Raw genomic sequence first — 14,830 nt, forward strand, 5'->3', positions numbered from 1 at the left:
AGAATGCTATATTGTATGGTATTGATTCTGTTTCCGATATCTATTACTGCACAGCCCTATAGAAACATTACTTTGGGTTCATCCATTGTTGCAAATGATGGGAACTCGACTTGGTTATCACCTTCTGGTGGATTTTCTTTGGGCTTCCGGCAGATTGCACCGGGTAGTGGCTACTTGCTAGCCATCTGGTTCGATCAAATACCGGAAAAAACCGTAGTTTGGTCTGCGAATCGCAACAATCCAGCCGGTGAAGGTTCCAGGATTCGAGTTTTTGTAGAAGGGAGATTTGAACTCTGATGCGATTATCATAAAATGGGTATCCGGGGGTGGGTATGACCCCGGGGATAAAATAACAGCAAGTTTTCTCGTTCCTCAGAAGACGAAGTCTACGCACCAAGAAACAAGAAAAACTCGTCAGTGGGGCGCCGGAGGGGTTCTCCGGCGTCGCCACTCCGATGCTTAAGTTAGATTAAGATGTATGGAGTGGGCTTATGCTATTCAGAAATTGAGTGTGTATTGTGAAGATGTAGATGAACGTGAGAAAACCTACCTTAACCAGACAAGGAGCTTGGTATTTAAAGGAAATCCTGGGAGACCCCAATAATTGCACGGTATGGGTTTCTGACAGCTATTTAATGTGACAAGATGCTTCCCGCAATTTCTGGACAGTGTCCATGCCTACTTATTATTATTCTCTGTCACTTCTAGATGGTGCCCATGCTGTGGAACCCGTGTTATGATTTGGCCTGGGAAGGATCCTCTAGCCTGGATGACGGGGTGCTCAAGGCCAGGGTGCTCGACGCCTGGGTGCTGGGAGGCCAGGGTGCTGGACGCCAGGGTGCTGGGAGGCCAAGGTGCTCTGGAAAGGGTTCTCTGGCAAGGGAAGGGAGGACATCCCTTGGCAAGGCAAGGAAGGACAGCCCTTGGCAAGGCAAGACTCCTCCATTTTTTGCTTGGGCTCTACTTCTTCCCGATCTTCTTTTACCCATCAATCTAGAAATCATTCCGCATCCGGGCTCTTGACAACCACTCGGGTTTGGTGATAACCCGGGATATTTCACCAGGGTATCACCACTCATCCCAAAGATAGTCGGGCTAGGACCTGCTCCGCTGTCCCGAAAAAACTAGTCTCCAAACTCGAGTGACATGCTAACTCTCTAATCTTGGGCTTTCAAATAGATGCCCGAGCCTCAAAAATCTGGGGCTTATAAGATAGGTGCCAGAGCGTAGATTGCCCTGAGCTTTCAGTAGGTTCCATGGGGCTTAAGGTGCCAGGGTGGTAGATTGCCTGGGCTTATGAGCTCGTGAATTACCATGGGCCTCGAGTACTAGGGTGGTAGATCGCATGGGTTTAAGTGACATGGGGCTGCCATGGGCTTTGAGTACCAGAGTGGTAGATCACCTGGGTTTTAAGGGGCCAGAGTGGTGGATCACCTGGACTTATATGACTCGTGAATTACCACGGGCCTCAAGTACCAGGGTGGTAGATCGCCTGAGTTTAAGTGCCATGGGGCTGCCATGAGCTTTGAATACCAGGGTGGTAGATCACCTGGGTTTTAAGGGGCCAGAGTGGTGGATCACCTGGACTTATATGACTCGTGAATTACCACGGGCCTCGAGTACCAGGGTGGTAGATCACCTAGGTTTATATGACTCGTGAATTACCACGGGCCTTACTGCTAGATTACATGTTTGAGCTTGGTGTGACTACAAGAAATCTTAAGATCGAGGCAAAAATAATCCCAGACAATAATATCTTTATATTATGTACGAATAATATAGGATATTAAATTATAAAGGAACTCTCACCCCATTTAATGATCCTGCCACCGAGCCCACAACTTAATAAAAACATGGTTGTACGTTTTGAACTCCCTGGACCATACATGAATTATGAGCAATAATTCCACGTCATATGTTTGGTCAAACATTTTGAATGTGAGAATTCCAATAATGAAACTTTTGAAGAAACCCACGTGTCTTTCAAACAAAATGACAATAGTCAAATGATCAAGGAGAGAACTAGTATCAACAAGTGGCCAAGAACTTGGGCATTAAATAAGACAGAGACTTATCCTCTCCTTTTATTTATCATAATTTAATATCCATCTCAAGGCCCACTTTCTTTCTCAAATGATCGTGGATCTCCACGTTTTGTAGCAGACCGAGAGCTTTAAACCACATTAAATATGTCACCAAGAAATGAGAAACGAAGCTAAACCATGCCTGGAGCAACCATAGATCACCCAACTCACCAACAACACTCCTCTCTCGAGAACCCATGGCGCAAAGCTCGCTCGGGGCCTGATAGTACGTGCCGGACTGCATCAACTCGAGTCTTTTGAAACTTGTTGATGCGGGCAATAGAGAGGAGTTCCCTGGTCCTAACACGGTGGAGGCATGCCCAGTAGTCGCTGTAAGGGACTCCGACCAGGTTGACTAGTTGCATCTCACGTACCTGTCTACGAGAATAGGCGCAAAGATAATATCGCTCCTGGCGCAGCATTCCTTCCCGAGCTCAGGCGATACCACGACGGCGCGGCGGACGCCGAGTTTAGGGGAGAGGATGAGGCCATCGTTGTAGTCGTAATATGGTGGTTTTCCTTGTTTGCTCCATCTCCTTCATACTCTCTCTGCTAGAAACCCAGCCACGGCCCGAGGTCAGTAACATCGTAGCCCGAGCTTTTGGGTCACGCACCAACATAATTAAGGAATTCTCCAGCCACAAATCTTCTATCAACACGAGGAAATGCTTTCACTAGAAAATAAGTGCTTCAAGCTCGGGATCAGTTCTTGAGTTCTTCAATCCGGGCTCATCTCGATTCTCTTCGTTCGAATGGAAAATCGTAGATATGTAGTCCAGCTAAGTGCATATGTAATGTCCAATATCGAAATATACCGGGGTCTCACATCACCCAATTCCATGAAAATGCTTTAGGGGGTCTCACATCACCCAATTCCATGAAAATGCTTTAGGGAGATGGATGGTGCGTTTCAGCACACACAAATATATATATATTTGATACCCCGGTGAAATATCCCGGGTTATCACCAAACCCGAGTGGTTGTCAAGAGCCCGGATGCGGAATGGTTTCTAGATTGATGGGTAAAAGAAGACCAGGAAAAAGTAGAGCCCAAGCGAAAAAGGGAGTCTTGCCCTGCTAAGGGCTGTCCTCCCTTGCCTTGCCTTGCCAAGGGTTGTCTTCCCTTCCCTTGCCAGAGAATCCTTCCCGGAGCACCCTTGCCTCGAGCACCCTGGCTCCCAGCACCCTGACGTCCAGCACCCTGGCCTCCCAGCACCCTGGCATCGAGCACCCTAGCTTCCCAGCACCCAGGCGTCGAGCACTCTGGCCTTGAGCACCCCGTCATCCAGGCTAGAGGACCCTTCCCAGGCCAAATCATAACACGGGTCCCACAGCATGGACACCATCTGGAAGTGGCAGAGAATAATAATGACTAGGCATGGGCACTGTCCAGAAATTGCGGAAAACATCTTATCACCTTTAATGCTGTCAGGAGACCCATTCCATTCAATCATTACTCTTCCTCAAGAGTTGCCTATAAATACCATGTTCCTTAGCCTGGCTATGGTATGTTCTTCATGTTCTCTCACGTTCTTCTACATCTATCACATTCACACTCAATTTCTCTAAATCTCATAAGCCCACTCCATACATCTTAGTCTAACTTAAGCATCGGAGTGGCGACGCCGGAGAACCCCTCCGGCGCCCCCATTGACGAGCTTCCTTGTTTCTATTGTGTAGAGGAACTTCACGACGAGGCGAGGAAGCTTGCTGCTATTTTTATCCCGGGGTCTTACCCACCCCGGGTACACATTTTATGATAATCACATCAATATTCATGCAATAAATAAAATATAATCAAGACTTATCTGTAGTCCAGCCGAGTGTAAATGCAAAGTCCAATATCTCGGGCCCAAATGTTAAAGGCTGTCATGAGCAACTTATCTCTTCTCCCCTCCACGTTTTTCTCTCGCCCCGGGAATATGAGCCAGGTTCTTATGATTCAAAAAATGAGAGAAATTTCGGCTTCCTCCAAGTGTCCATCTCAAGCCCCGGGGGCCCGACTGCTTCAAACCTGATGTGATATCATAAAATGAGCTCCCGGGTAGTGGGTAAAAAGCCCGGGTAATGAAAAACGACCTCCTTCTCCTCCCAAATAATGATGGTCTGAGAGAAGTTTGGAGTGGTTTGGGAAAGTTAAGCTCGTTTAAACTCTATCTTCTTTTGTCCTTTTTCTTCATATTTATACCCGACGACCAGGGATATTAATGATTGCACGATAGGGGCTGAACTGACACCATTTAATGCGATGGGACAATTGCCATACCTAATTGGACACCCTGCAATCTACGGAATGACCCATACCCTAATCGGCTGGTAACGATAGCCTCACACGCAACCTGAGTATGGCCTTCCTTTTATAACCTTTCTTTAAAAATAAAGAAAACCCGGTCCCACCTGCCTTTTCGTGTGCCTAGCTTAGCCCCGGATACCCAGGCCATTAAAGGACCTCCCAGGTTATCTCGGATACCCGGGCCATTAAAGGACCTCTCGGGTTATCCCGGACGTCCGGGCCATTAAAGGACCTCCGGGCGGTTCCAACCTGGATAACACCACACCTCCCAAAAATAGTCGGGCTAGAACCTGCTTCGCTGTCCCGAGATGTTACCAGTTTATCGTGCCCAGGCTCTCGTCAGCCCGGGTCCTTGAAAAATCTCCCAGTGTTATCCCGGATGCCCGGGCCATTAAAGGACCCCCGGGCGGTTCGTATCCGGATAACACCACACATCCCAAAAATAGTCGGGGTAGAACCTGCTTCGCTGTCCCGAGATGTTACCAGTTTATTGTGCCCGGGCTCTCGTCAGCCCGGGTCCTTGAAAAATCTCCCGGTGTTATCCCTGATGCCCGGGCCATTAAAGTGTTGGAAAACTGGCGGTCAGATCAATCACGATTGATACCCGGTGCAGCGGAAGTTTAAAAATTTTATCATGGAACAATTCCATGGTGTGGGTATCAACCATTCAACGATTAAATTATAAGTGTGTGTAAAATTTAAATAACAATTAATTAAATTTTACCTTCAATCTCGAAGCGAGATTATTGGACACCACACAGATTTCTCTGCGCTTCTTGTATCTCCCAGGAACTGATGAACTCCTTCAATCAGGTCCACGAATGGGGTTTCGATCCCTCTGATAGATTGCACTAGAAAATCTATCAGAAGTTTTTTCTGCGAAGAGATTAAACGAATCTGATTCGTTATTCCTGACTGCGATTCAAAATCACAGACCGGAATTTCTCGGGCAGATTATGGGAGGGGTCGGCCAATTATTACTTTGAGAGGCTAGGGTTTTCGATTTTTGCTTCTCAAAAATAATGAGCTGTTATGTCTAATTTCTGTACTGCAATAACTTATTTATAATGCAGGCCACTAACACCTTAGGGCCCATTAATCATAAGTTAGGGCCCGACTAGCAAAGCCCGCACGTTTAGAAATTAATATAAAATTCATCGTGACTCCGATTGATGAACCAATTTCACCAATGTGCACAGAAACCATTTCTGCACATTTTAAAGTCAAAATAAATTTTCCTGAATCCGAATTCAGTGGTTTCCAAAAATGTCCATCCCTATGTCATTTTAGGAAATCCTACTCCCTTACTCTTATTTAAGAAGTCCAACTTCTTTGTTCATTAAATTTAACTCTTTAAATTTAACTATCTCAACGGGGATTAAAACTCCATTACACTGTGTGACCCTCAATGGTTCAGGGATACAGCTAGCCGTGGGCTCACAACTCCTTGTGACTCGGAACAACACTTTCCGACTTGCCCAACGAATCATGGTAAAGCGCCTAGCAACATCGCCCCATGATTCCCTAGGTATCACTGATAGTGCCTACAAGAACCAGTAGATTTTGGTTAGCGTACAGTACGGTCCCTTCATCCATATATCCCGATCGAATCAACAACCATTGGTATATCGAGAGTCGCTCAAGATTCGATAACTATGCAATACATCTTGAAGATCAAATTAGTGACATCGCATGTGCTACTAAGAAACCATTTCTTAAATCACATCAAGTACTCTGGCCAGAGATTTGTCACACTAATATCTCCTCAGATCGCATAGGATATCCACACTCGCAAGTATGTGGTGAATCCTTGACAACAATGCATTGACTCCTATATGTGTCGTAACTGTACCCAATCTCGACACCTGATGACCCCCATAGAGTCGGTAAACGAGTCAAAGCACAGCACTAGCATATAGAGTCTCCATGATGTTTCAAGTCGTAAGGACTAATGGTGTACAACCAAAACCGCGGACTTTATCCACTCGATAAGTGATAACCACTTGGAAAGTCCGGATAGGGTAGTTCGATTATTCATCCTATGAATATCGATTTGCATGCTTCGAACATCTCCATGTTCCCTACCAATGAAACGTGGTACTCCGCATCGCAAATGCTAGTCTCAAACTCGAGCGATCCTTATCCTTATTATCGGACGGCTCAATCGACTAGGAACGATTTTTAGAATATACAGTGACTATAAGATGTATTTCATGATAGACATCTCCATGTTCTACCACATCTTACATACACTATAGTATATTCAAGGTCTTTATCAAAACAACAATAGTATATCACAATATAACAATATGAAGTAATATAAAGTCATTGCCATAAAAGTGTAAATAATATTAAACAAAAGATTGTTTATACAAAGAGTCATCAAAGCCCATAGCCACACAGTTGGCTCACTGGGCACCCACTCTTACAATCTCCCACTTGCCCTATAGCCAACTAGTCATACTACGTAGACCCATTGCTTCGCGATGTTTGTCAAACAATGGTCCTGGCAAGGGCTTAGTAAGCGGATCAGCGATATTGTCTGCAGAGGCCACTCGTTCGACAATGATGTCTCCTCTTTCCACAATCTCCCGGATTATGTGGTATTTCCTCAGTACGTGTTTGGATCTTTGATGAGACCTTGGTTCCTTTGCTTGAGCAACGGCACCCGTGTTGTCACAGTACACCGGGACTGGACCAACAAATTCAGGAATAACGCTCAACTCTTGGACGAACTTCCTCATCCAAACGGCCTCTTTAGCAGCAGCTGATGCTGCAATGTATTCAGCCTCAGTGGTGGAATCCGCTGTGGTGTCCTGCTTGGAACTCTTCCAAGAGACAGCACCGCCATTGAGCATGAACACAAATCCAGAGGTTGACTTCGAGTCATCCACATCACTTTGGAAGCTAGAGTCGGTATAGCCTTCCAATTTGAGATCTCGTCCTCCATACACCATGAACATATTCTTAGTCCTTCGCAAGTACTTAAGAATGTCCTTCACGGCTTTCCAATGCATTTGACCAGGATTAGACTGATATCTGCTCGTGACACTCAGAGCAAATGCTACATCCGGTCTGGTAGATATCATCCCATACATGATACTACCTATAGCTGACGCATATGGTACATGTGTCATATTCTCTATCTCTGCATCAGTCTTGGGACACATAGACTTGGATAGAGAAACTCCATGACACATGGGTAGATGTCCTCTTTTGGACCCATCCATTGAAAACCGTTTCAATATGGTATCGATGTAGGTTGATTGAGTGAGTCCTATCATTCTCTTAGACCTATCTCTATAGATCTGTATCCCAAGAATGTAGGATGCCTCTCCCAAATCCTTCATCGAAAATCTACCTGATAACCATATCTTTGTTGACTGCAACATCCCTACATCATTCCCAATGAGTAGGATGTCATCAACATAAAGTACTAAGAATGTCACCGCATCCTTAACTACTTTCTTGTACACGCAAGGTTCCTCCGGGTTCTTGATGAAACCAAAATCTTTTATTGTTTCATCAAATTTCTGGTTCCAACTTCTTGATGCTTGTTTTAGACCATAAATTGATCTCTGAAGCTTGCATACCTTATGCTCGCTTCCCATGGATGTGTACCCCTCAGGCTGCTTCATATAGATTTCTTCCTTAATGTCTCCATTAAGAAAAGCAGTCTTCACATCCATTTGCCATATCTCATAGTCATACCATGCAGCTATGGCAATCAGGATTCTTATGGACTTGAACATTGCAACTGGTGAAAAGGTTTCATCATAGTCAACTCCTTGCCTTTGAGTATAACCTTTCGCCACCAATCGCGCCTTGTAGGTCAATACCTTACCATCAGGCCCAAGCTTTCTCTTGTAGATCCATTTACACCCTATTGGAACAATTCCATCGGGAGGATCTACTAAAGACCAAACTTGGTTTGTATGCATCGAATCCAATTCTGACTGCATAGCTTCAAGCCATAAATTCGAATCCGCATCAGAAATTGCTTCCTTGAAGTTTCTTGGATCACATCCAATGTCGGGTTCATCTTGATCCCCTTCAAGAAGAAGACCATATCGAACTGGAGGTCTAGAAGTCCTTTCGGATCTTCTAGGTGCAGGCGTGTCCAGCAATGGTTCCTGAGGTGTAGGATCGTTATTTTGTATTTCGGGTTCTTCTCGAACTTCTTCGAGTTCCATCATCTCGCCTTTCTTATCCAATAAGAACTCCTTCTCCAAGAAGGTGGCATTCCTAGAAACAAACACCTTTGTTTCAGCAGGATAATAGAAATAATATCCGATTGAATTCTTCGGATACCCTACAAAATAACATAAGCTGGATCGACTATCCAACTTATCTCCCACTGTCCGCTTCACGTAAGCAGGACATCCCCAAATCCTCAAGTACGAATACTTAGGAGCTTTGCCATTCCATAACTCGTATGGTGTTTTGTCCACTGCTTTAGTGTGGACGTTGTTCAACAAAAATACCGCCGTTTCAAGCGCATAGCCCCAAAACGAAGGTGGAAGCTCAGTGAAGCTCATCATAGATCGAACCATGTCCAACAAAGTTCGATTACGACGCTCCGATACACCATTAAGCTGTGGTGTCATAGGAGGAGTCCACTGAGAGAGAATCCCATTCTCTTTCAGATAGTCCAAAAACTCGGTACTCAAGTATTCTCCACCTCGATCCGATCGAAGTGCTTTAATACTTTTACCTAGCTTGTTTTCTACTTCAGCCCTGAATTCTTTGAACTTTTCAAATGCTTCAGACTTATATTTCATTAAATATAAATACCCATACCTTGAATAATCATCAGTAAAGGTAATGAAGTAGGTGTGGCCATGTTGAGTCCCTACTCTAAATGGACCACAAACATCTGTATGGATCAAATCCAACAGATTCTGACTACGCTCAGGTTTCCCCTTAAAAGGAGATTTAGTCATTTTTCCTTTTAGGCAGGATTCACAAGTAGGTAGAGAATTAATATCAGACATATCAAACATGCCCTCTCCCACTAGCTTGTTCATCCTCCTTGAGGAAATATGACCTAGCCTAGCATGCCAAAGGTTTGCCGGGTTTTGACTATCGATTTTCCTTTTGTTTGTTGTCGCCGGTTTATCAACATAATTCACTGGAACGTCTTTTAGTTTTAAGTTGTATAGATCGTTTTCAAGTTGTCCATTTCCAATTAAACATTCATTCTTGTAAATATTGCAAATCCCATTCACAAAATTGCAAGAATAACCATCTCTATCAAGCATAGAAATAGAAATAATGTTTTTAATTAAATCTGGCACAAATAAAACATCTCTTAACAATAATTTAAAACCGTTCTGCAAAGTCAAACAAACATCTCCAATGGCCGTAGCTTCAACTCTGGAACCATTCCCGAGCCTCAGCTGGGTCTCACCCATTCTAAGCCTGCGACTTCTTGTCATCACCTGCAAATCATTGCAAATGTGAGATCCACATCCGGTATCCAATACCCAAGAAGTTGTATTAAGTGACATGTTTATTTCAATATAGAACATACCCTTTGCAGTTCCCAACTGCTCAAGATATTCCTTGCAGTTGCGCTTACAATGACCCGGCTTCTTGCAGTAATGGCAAACATCCTTGGATTTTCCATTGTTTGAAGCCTTTGTCTTTTGCTTCTTCTCGGGCTCGACTTTTTTGGGTGGGGTAGAACGTTTCTTGCCCTTCATACTTGGCCCCTTCTTAGCAGAAGATGAGGAGCCCACCAAGAAAGCTGGTTTATCCTTCTTAAGTGTGGATTCATATGTAACGAGCATATTGACCATCTCTTCTAGGGTGGCCTCTATCTTGTTCATATTAAAATTTATCACAAATCCATCAAATGAAGAAGGAAGAGACAGAAGCAATAAATCCACATTGAGTTCATGCTCCAACACCAAATCTAGGGTCGCCAACTTCTGTATGAGCCAAATCACTCGTACCCCATGATCACGGACCGAAGTCCCTTCACGCATGCGGCACGTCATCAACTCCTTAACAGTAGCGAACCTTTCAGCCCTCGACTGAGCCCCAAAAAGTTCCTTGAGTTGCGCATGAATGTCAGCAGCATTCACCGTGTCCTCAAATCGCCTCTGGAGTTCATCAGACATCGAGGCTTGCATATAGCATTTGGTCTTGATGTCATGGTCACACCATGCATCAAGTTTGGCCAATTCCTCCGGACTTATGTCAGCTGGTGCTTCCTTCGGAGGTGCTTTCTCCAACACGTAGAGCATTTTCTCCGAAGTTAAGACAATCTTCAACTTCCGGAACCATTCCGTATAGTTGGCGCCAGTCAACTTGTTTTGTTCGAGGATCGAGAATAATGGATTTCGCGAATTCATTGTATGAAATACTGAAAAGAAAAACAGACATATATCAATGATTGTTTAACAATTTACTAAGACATAAAATAGGCGAATTTAATTTTATGAATCTCATTCCCACTATTTTAACGATTTCACCACCCTCTAGTGAAAACGGGAAACTTTTTCCTTAGTGAGAACATGGAGTCCAATTGACAAACTTATGGTCCCGAATAATATCAGCCAACCATAATTCTCAAAAGGTAGAGCCCAATTGCTTCCTAAGCAACCCCCATGTGTTTACCTCATGTCCAATAAGGGCCCAATAATATGACGCCGTTTAAAGTGACATGTCAAGATGACCCATCAATATTAAGTTGTGATGGACGGTCGCCATGTGGATCCCCCAATAATATGAGCCGATCCCATGGGAGTTCCACCCAACTTACAACATTTGTCGATCCAATGTACAGCTTTCCGACGGACGGGCCCCCCCAATAATATGAGCCGGACCGTATCCGCGGGTAGCATCACATACATTGACCGTTGATGGAAGGTAGGAACATTTAAACAAATTTAAATTTCCTTTATTTATCTTGATATAAATTTTAAATCATATTTAAAATGAGGGATTTTTAATTATAAAAATATTTGTCTCATCATATTTAGTTTATTGCATGCTTGCCGGATTCACGCAATTATGTCTAAACATGCATACAATCATAATATCAAATATTATATAGGATGATCGATTCCATTTCTAATTGACCCGTGGTTGCCAATCACGGGTCTTAGTCCAATCCTAGGTAATATGCAGTATGCAATGCAATCCTATTACATGTGCTTCCAATTTACATTTCTTCAGTCTTTATTGTCTGCTGGGCCCACCATCTTCAAATCTTGATCTCCCACTAAATCTAATGCATTTACAATAAATAACAATGACAAGTAGGGGATACATTTTTAGGGGTGGGAACGGGCTATAAACCAAGCCCACTTTTATTACATATGACATTCATACCGGGCCATAAACCAGGCCCATTAATAAAACCAACAACAATAAAAACAAAATGTAAATTCCTAACATACACCTACAAAATTGGTCATGGCAATCGATCATCCTTATCCAATAACATTTAATTCAAAATTAATTTATTGGATAACATGCAGTGGCAATTCAAATTTAAACAAGATAAAATCATATTTTATATATAAAATCTCATTTCACATATAAAATCATATTTTATCTCTATATCAAATAAAATCATATTTTATCTATAAAATCCAATTTTACAAATAAAATCATATTTTACTCAATATATCATAAGATCATATCTTATCATCAATTGTACCAAAATAATTGATTTCAAAATTCAATTTACGGATAAAACATTAAAATTTTCCAAAAATTCAAATTTATCCAAAAAATCAATTTTAAAATTTACGGACTCGAACAATTCGATCCGAAATCTCGTGAACCAATCAAAAACAATTTTTGACCGGACCAAAAATAAAATTTTATCACATTAAAATTAATTTTAAATAAAAATTTAATTTTTCCCGCGGGCCGCCCGGGACACTCTTGGGCCGGCCCGCACCCGGGGCGCGGGCCGGGGGCAGCCCGGCAGCCCCCTTAGGGCAGCAACAATTGCTGCCCTGGCGGCGCCTGGAGCCGCCGCTGGGCGGCGCCGAGCGCTGCCCTGGGCGGCGCCGTGCGCCCCCTTTGGGCGGCGCCGTGCGCCTCCCCCGGGGGCAGCGACCATCGCCGCCCCCTCCGGGCAGCGATCCAATCGCTGCCCGGGTTTTGCCCCGAAAAAAAAAAAATTTTATTTAAAAATATTTATTTTGTTTCAAAAACCGAGACTCAAAAATTTTGTACAATTGATTAATTCAATCGTTTGATCTGAGCAACCTGGCTCTGATACCACTGTTGGAAAACTGGCGGTCAGATCAATCACGATTGATACCCGGTGCAGCGGAAGTTTAAAAATTTTATCATGGAACAATTCCATGGTGTGGGTATCAACCATTCAACGATTAAATTATAAGTGTGTGTAAAATTTAAATAACAATTAATTAAATTTTACCTTCAATCTCGAAGCGAGATTATTGGACACCACACAGATTTCTCTGCGCTTCTTGTATCTCCCAGGAACTGATGAACTCCTTCAATCAGGTCCACGAATGGGGTTTCGATCCCTCTGATAGATTGCACTAGAAAATCTATCAGAAGTTTTTTCTGCGAAGAGATTAAACGAATCTCATTCGTTATTCCTGACTGCGATTCAAAATCACAGACCGGAATTTCTCGGGCAGAGTATGGGAGGGGTCGGCCGATTATTACTTTGAGAGGCTAGGGTTTTCGATTTTTGCTTCTCAAAAATAATGAGCTGTTATGTCTAATTTCTGTACTGCAATAACTTATTTATAATGCAGGCCACTAACACCTTAGGGCCCATTAATCATAAGTTAGGGCCCGACTAGCAAAGCCCGCACGTTTAGAAATTAATATAAAATTCATCGTGACTCCGATTGATGAACCAATTTCACCAATGTGCACAGAAACCATTTCTGCACATTTTAAAGTCAAAATAAATTTTCCTGAATCCGAATTCAGTGGTTTCCAAAAATGTCCATCCCTATGTCATTTTAGGAAATCCTACTCCCTTACTCTTATTTAAGAAGTCCAACTTCTTTGTTCATTAAATTTAACTCTTTAAATTTAACTATCTCAACGGGGATTAAAACTCCATTACACTGTGTGACCCTCAATGGTTCAGGGATACAGCTAGCCGTGGGCTCACAACTCCTTGTGACTCGGAACAACACTTTCCGACTTGCCCAACGAATCATGGTAAAGCGCCTAGCAACATCGCCCCATGATTCCCTAGGTATCACTGATAGTGCCTACAAGAACCAGTAGATTTTGGTTAGCGTACAGTACGGTCCCTTCATCCATATATCCCGATCGAATCAACAACCATTGGTATATCGAGAGTCGCTCAAGATTCGATAACTATGCAATACATCTTGAAGATCAAATTAGTGACATCGCATGTGCTACTAAGAAACCATTTCTTAAATCACATCAAGTACTCTGGCCAGAGATTTGTCACACTAATATCTCCTCAGATCGCATAGGATATCCACACTCGCAAGTATGTGGTGAATCCTTGATAACAATGCATTGACTCCTATATGTGTCGTAACTGTACCCAATCTCGACACCTGATGACCCCCATAGAGTCGGTAAACGAGTCAAAGCACAGCACTAGCATATAGAGTCTCCATGATGTTTCAAGTCGTAAGGACTAATGGTGTACAACCAAAACCGCGGACTTTATCCACTCGATAAGTGATAACCACTTGGAAAGTCCGGATAGGGTAGTTCGATTATTCATCCTATGAATATCCATTTGCATGCTTCGAACATCTCCATGTTCCCTACCAATGAAACGTGGTACTCCGCATCGCAAATGCTAGTCTCAAACTCGAGCGATCCTTATCCTTATTATCGGACGGCTCAATCGACTAGGAACGGTTTTTAGAATATACAGTGACTATAAGATGTATTTCATGATAGACATCTCCATGTTCTACCACATCTTACATACACTATAGTATATTCAAGGTCTTTATCAAAACAACAATAGTATATCACAATATAACAATATGAAGTAATATAAAGTCATTGCCATAAAAGTGTAAATAATATTAAACAAAAGATTGTTTATACAAAGAGTCATCAAAGCCCATAGCCACACAGTTGGCTCACTGGGCACCCACTCTTACATAAAGGACCCCCGAGCGGTTCGTATCCGGATAACACCACACCTCCCAAAAATAGTTGGGCTAGAACCTGCTTCGCTGTCCCGAGATGTTACCAGTTTATCGTGCCCTGCATCTCGTCAGCCCGGGTCCTTGGCAAATATTATCCGGATAACACCGATCCTGCCAACTCTATACTGACGTCAGCCCTAAAGAGTTTCGTAGTGTGTGTGTCAGAGATCTTGTCAGGAGTCGTTTCAACTTCTGGAACACGCTTCGTACATCTCCACCGTTTATTTCAAAATATGCGGTTCGGATTGCTCAGTTTTTGTCAAGTATATTACCTCTTTGGTTCCCTTTATTTT

The 14,830-nt window shown here is 43.1% G+C and overlaps 1 pseudogene; it reads left to right on the forward strand.

The window, feature by feature from the left end:
- The window catches only part of LOC140873960 (G-type lectin S-receptor-like serine/threonine-protein kinase LECRK3), a 99,705-nt pseudogene continuing 84,875 nt past the window's right edge, over positions 1–14,830 (forward strand).

Source organism: Henckelia pumila, chromosome 1 (genome assembly GCF_033568475.1).
Source record: "Henckelia pumila isolate YLH828 chromosome 1, ASM3356847v2, whole genome shotgun sequence".
NCBI lineage: Eukaryota > Viridiplantae > Streptophyta > Magnoliopsida > Lamiales > Gesneriaceae > Henckelia > Henckelia pumila.